The sequence below is a fragment of the Rattus norvegicus genome, chromosome 19, assembly GCF_036323735.1.
Source record: "Rattus norvegicus strain BN/NHsdMcwi chromosome 19, GRCr8, whole genome shotgun sequence".
NCBI classification, from domain to species: Eukaryota; Metazoa; Chordata; class Mammalia; order Rodentia; family Muridae; genus Rattus; species Rattus norvegicus.
In genome coordinates this window covers 17,880,154-17,886,227 of record NC_086037.1, presented here as the reverse complement: position 1 = coordinate 17,886,227, position 6,074 = coordinate 17,880,154, and the positions used below count along the sequence as shown (strand labels likewise).

At 40.4% G+C, this 6,074-nt stretch overlaps 1 non-coding gene across 1 annotated transcript; it reads left to right on the top strand.

Annotated features, from left to right (window-relative positions):
- The first annotated feature begins 1,311 nt into the window (after positions 1-1,311).
- On the top strand, positions 1,312-1,418 carry LOC134483699 (U6 spliceosomal RNA). Its single transcript, XR_010060583.1, has one exon. It is a non-coding gene; the product is annotated as a U6 spliceosomal RNA (small nuclear RNA).
- Positions 1,419-6,074: the final 4,656 nt, after the last annotated feature.

The window sequence follows — 6,074 nt, the reverse complement described above, 5'->3', positions numbered from 1 at the left end:
TGATTCCAAATGTGCCTAAGTCAGTACAGTCCTATTGCTACATGGTGTACCAGTTGTGTCAGCCTTGGTAGTAGAATGGCACAGTTGAAAAGATGCTGGTCACAGTGACCAGGCAGCCTAGAAAGTTCACCATGAGCAGAGAAGGCTGTGCTGTGTCCTAGTCCTCTACCCCACACTGCCACCTCATCCCTACGAATAGAGCAAAAAAGAACAGATGAGGAATCTTCCAGGTTTCTTTCCTCTTTGATTTCTTTATTAACCTAGCCCCTGTGCTACATGTAAACTTGTCACATCCACTGTCCCATCCCTAAGCCCTCATACCTGTCAGATAAGACCGGAATCTTGCTTTGGGGGGAAGCTCTGGTCCCTCTCTGTCCTAAGAGGCTCTGAGCCATCGCTGAAAGAGAGTCCTCTGAGGATTGAGGGAAGTCCATAGCCCGTACTCTGACTTCCAGGAAGGTTTGAGGAAGGTGGTCCTCTTCTTGTGGTTCCTCTAGTAGGAGCAGCCCACACTTGGGCCCAGCTCCCACTATCAGGAAAAGACAGGTGGCTCTGGTCTTTGCACAGCTCCAGCGGAATGAACAGTGCATCTCTCCTCTCTCTCTTTCAGGAAGTCTCAGCCTCTGGTGCAGGTGATGTTCCCAAGGCAAAGGAAAGGGAAGTGCAGAGTGAGGACTCCCAGGATCCTTTAAAACATTGTCTGCATTGTCTTCATTAATTTTTCTGTTTAATTTTTATTCCATGTGTATTGATCTCATTGTAGGGGTGTGCATTCCAAAGCATGAGTGTTGAAGGTAGAGGAAAAAGCATGGGAGTCACTTTATCCTACCGTGTGGGGTCCCAGGCTCTGAACCGGGTTGTTGAGCTTGGCTACAACGATCTTTCATACTGAATTTCCTGCTGGCTCTGATTTCAGGGAGAGCGTCTCATAGAGCCCAGATTGGCCAGTAAACTACTGATCATCCTGCCTCAAGTATTGCCATCTAGTTCATGAAAGGGTTGAGTTATTGACACGAGGAACTGGGGATGGGCAGAGGTGCATGACTGAGGCTATCTCTGCTCAGTGGCATGCCTTTGGGGACTGATAGTTTTCATCACTGATATGTCATTTGACTGCAGTGCTCCTCTGGAGAGAAGGAGTCTCTTTTGCCAGGGCATCAGGCTCTCCAGACAGGCCTGGAAGGTGGAGGTCTAGAGGCCAGGCCTGCATTCCTCTTCAGAAGCTGCATTTACCACTCTGGACAGTGCTGTAGAACAGGGTCACATATCCAGTTCTACCCTGAGACCTGCTGATAAAGAATGTCTATCCTGGTGCTCGCTTCGGCAGCACATATAATAAAATTGGAACGATACAGAGAAGATTAGCATGGCCCCTGCGCAAGGATGACACGCAAATTCGTGAAGCGTTCCATATTTTTAGAAATAATTGACTCAACTGTCAAAGATAATGTAAAGCGGAAAAAGCTACTGGTCCAAAACATACAGGAAATCCAGGACTCAATGAGAAGATCAAACCTAAGGATAATAGGTATAGAAGAGAGTGAAGACTCCCAGCTCAAAGGACCAGTAGATATCTTCAACAAAATCATAGAAGAAAACTTCCCTAACCTAAAAAAAGAGACACCCATAGGGATACAAGAAGCCTACAGAACTCCAAATAGATTGGACCAGAAAAGAAACACCTCCCGTCACATAATAGTCAAAACACCAAATGCACAAAATAAAGAAAGAATATTAAAAGCAGTAAGGGAAAAAGGTCAAGTAACATATAAAGGCAGACCTATGAGAATCACACCAGACTTCTCGCCAGAAACTATGAAGGCCAGAAGATCCTGGACTGATGTCATACAGACCCTAAGAGAACACAAATGCCAGCCCAGGTTACTGTATCCTGCAAAACTCTCAATTAACATAGATGTAGAAACCAAGATATTCCATGACAAAACCGAATTTACACAATATCTTTCTACAAATCCAGCACTACAAAGGATAATAAATGGTAAAGCCCAACATAAGGAGGCAAGCTATACCCTAGAATAAGCAAGAAACTAATTGTCTTGGCAACAAACAAAGAGAATGAAAGCACACAAACATAACCTCACATCCAAATATGAATATAACGGGAAGCAATAATCACTATTCCTTAATATCTCTCAACATCAATGGCCTCAACTCCCCAATAAAAAACATAGATTAACAAACTGGATACGCAACGAGGACCCTGCATTCTGCTGCCTACAGGAAACACACCTCAGAGACAAAGACAGACATTACCTCAGAGTGAAAGGCTGGAAAACAATTTTCCAAGCAAATGGTCAGAAGAAGCAAGCTGGAGTAGCCATTCTAATATCAAATAAAATCAATTTTCAATTAAAAGTCATCAAAAAATATAAGGAAGGACACTTCATATTCATCAAAGGAAAAATCCACCAAGATGAACTCTCAATCCTAAATATCTATGCCCCAAATACAAGGGCACCTACATATGTAAAACAAACCTTACTAAAGCTCAAAACACACATTGCACCTCACACAATAATAGTGGGAGATTTCAACACCCCACTCTCATCAATGGACAGATCATGGAAACAGAAATTAAACAGAGATGTAGACAGAGTAAGAGAAGTCATGAGCCAAATGGACTTAACGGATATTTATAGAACATTCTATCCTAAAGCAAAAGGATATACCTTCTTCTCAGCTCCTCATGGTACTTTCTCCAAAATTGACCATATAATTGGTCAAAAAACGGGCCTCAACAGGTACAGAAAGATAGAAATAATCCCATGCGTGCTATCGGACCACCACGGCCTAAAACTGTTCTTCAATAACAATCAAGGAAGAATGCCCACATATACGTGGAAATTGAACAATGCTCTACTCAATGATAACCTGGTCAAGGAAGAAATAAAGAAAGAAATTAAAAACTTTTTTAGAATTTAGTGTAAATGAAGGTACAACATACCCAAACTTATGGGAAATATGAAAGCTGTGCTAAGAGGAAAACTCATAGCGCTGGGTGCCTGCAGAAAGAAACAGGAAAGAACATATGTCAGCAGCTTGACAGCACACCTAAAAGCTCTAGAACAAAAAGAAGCAAATACACCCAGGAGGAGTAGAAGGCAGGAAATAATCAAACTCAGAGCAGAAATCAGCCAAGTAGAAACAAAAAGGACCATAGAAAGAATCAACAGAACCAAAAGTTGGTTCTTTGAGAAAATCAAAAAGATAGATAAACCCTTAGCCAGACTAACGAGAGGACACAGAGAATGCATCCAAATTAACAAAATCAGAAATGAAAAGGGAGACATAACAACAGATTCAGAGGAAATTCAAAAAATCATCAGATCTTACTATAAAAACCTATATTCAACAAAACTTGAAAATCTACAGGAAATGGACAATTTCCTAGACAGATACCAGGTACCGAAGTTAAATCAGGAACAGATAAACCAGTTAAACAACCCCATAACTCCTAAGGAAATAGAAGCAGTCATTAAAGTTCTCCCAACCAAAAAGATCCCAGGTCCAGACGGGTTTAGTGCAGAATTCTATCAAACCTTCATAGAAGACCTCATACCAATATTATCCAAACTATTCCACAAAATTGAAACAGATGGATCACTTCCGAATACCTTCTACGAAGCCACAATTACTCTTATACCTAAACCACACAAAGACACAACAAAGAAAGAGAACTTCAGACCAATTTCCCTTATGAATATCGACGCAAAAATACTCAATAAAATTCTGGCAAACTGAATCCAAGAGCACATCAAAACAATCATCCACCATGATCAAGTAGGCTTCATCCCAGGCATGCAGGGATGGTTTAATATACGGAAAACCATCAACATGATCCATTATATAAACAAACTGAAAGAACAAAACCACATGATCATTTCATTAGATGCTGAGAAAGCATTTGACAAAATTCAACACCCCTTCATGATAAAAGTCCTGGAAAGAATAGGAATTCAAGGCCCATACCTAAACATAGTAAAAGCCATATACAGCAAACCAGTTGTTAACATTAAACTAAATGGAGAGAAACTTGAAGCAATCCCACTAAAATCAGGGACTAGACAAGGCTGCCCACTCTCTCCCTACTTATTCAATATAGTTCTTGAAGTTTTAGCCAGAGCAATCAGACAACAAAAGGAGGTCAAGGGGATACGGATCGGAAAAGAAGAAGTCAAAATATCACTATTTGCAGATGATATGATAGTATATTTATGTAATCCCAAAAGTTCCACCAGAGAACTACTAAAGCTGATAAACAACTTCAGCAAAGTGGCTGGGTATAAAATTAACTCAAATAAATCAGTAGCCTTCCTCTACACAAAAGAGAAACAAGCCGAGAAAGAAATTAGGGAAACGACACCCTTCATAATAGACCAAAATAATATAAAGTACCTCGGTGTGACTTTAACCAAGCAAGTAAAAGATTTGTACAATAAGAACTTCAAGACTCTGAAGAAAGAAATTGAAGAAATCCTCAGAAGATGGAAAGATCTCCCATGCACATGGATTGGCAGGATTAATATAGTAAAAATGGCCATTTTACCAAAAGCGATCTACAGATTCAATGCAATCCCCATCAAAATACCAATCCAATTCTTCAAAGAGTTAGACAGAACAATTTGCAAATTCATCTGGAATAGCAAATACCCAGGATAGCTAAAACTATCCTCAACAATAAAAGGACTTCAGGGGGAATCACTATCCCTGAACTCAAGCAGTATTACAGAGCAATAGTGATAAAAACTGCATGGTATTGTTACAGAGACAGACAGATAGAACAATGGAACAGAATTGAAGACCCAGAAATGAACCACACACTTATGGGCACTTTGATTTTTGACAAAGGAGCCAAAACCATCAAATGGAAAAAAGATAGCATTTTTAGCAAATGGTGGTGGTTCAACTGGAGGTCAACTTGTAGAAGAATGCAGATCGATCCATGCTTATCACCCTGTACAAAGCTTAAGTCCAAGTGGATCAAGGACCTCCACATCAAACCAGATACACTGAAACTAATAGAAGAAAAACTAGGGAAGCACCTGGAACACATGGGCACTGGAAAAAATTTCCTGAACAAAACACCAATGGCTTATGCTCTAAGATCAATAATCAATAAATGGGATCTCATAAAACTGCAAAGCTTCTGTAAGACAAAGGACACTGTGGTTAGGACAAAACGGCAACCAACAGATTGGGAAAAGATCTTTACCAATCCTACAACAGATAGAGGCCTTATATCCAAAATATACAAAGAACTCAAGAAGTTAGACCGCAGGGAGACAAATAACCCTATTAAAAAATGGGGTTCAGAGCTAAACAAAGAATTCACAGCTGAGGAATACTGAATGGCTGAGAAAAACCTAAAGAAATGTTCAACATCTTTAGTCATAAGGGAAATGCAAATCAAAACAACCCTGAGATTTCACCTCACACCAGTGAGAATGGGTAAGATCAAAAACTCAGGTGACAGCAGATGCTGGCGAGGATGCAGAGAAAGAGGAACACTCCTCCATTGTTGGTGGGAGGCAGACTGGTACAACCATTCTGGAAATCAGTTGGAGGTTTCTCAGAAAATTGGACATTGAACTACCTGAGGATCCAGGTATACCTCTCTTGGGCATACACCCAAAAGACGCCCCAACATATAAAAAAGACACGTGCTCCACTATGTTCATCGCAGCCTTATTTATAATAGCCAGAAGCTGGAAAGAACCCAGATGCCCTTCAACAGAGGAATGGATACAGAAAATGTGGTACATCTACACAATGGAATATTACTCAGCTATCAAAAACAACGGCTTTATGAAATTCGTAGGCAAATGGTTGGAACTGGAAAATATCATACTGAGTAAGCTAACCCAATCACAGAAAGACATACATGGTATGCACTCATTGATAAGTGGCTATTAGCCCAAATGCTTGAATTACCCTAGATGCCTAGAACAAATGAAACTCAAGACAGATGATCAAAATGTGAATGCTTCACTCCTTCTTTAAAAGGGGAACAAGAATACCCTTGGCAGGGAATAGAGAGGCAAAGATTAAAACAG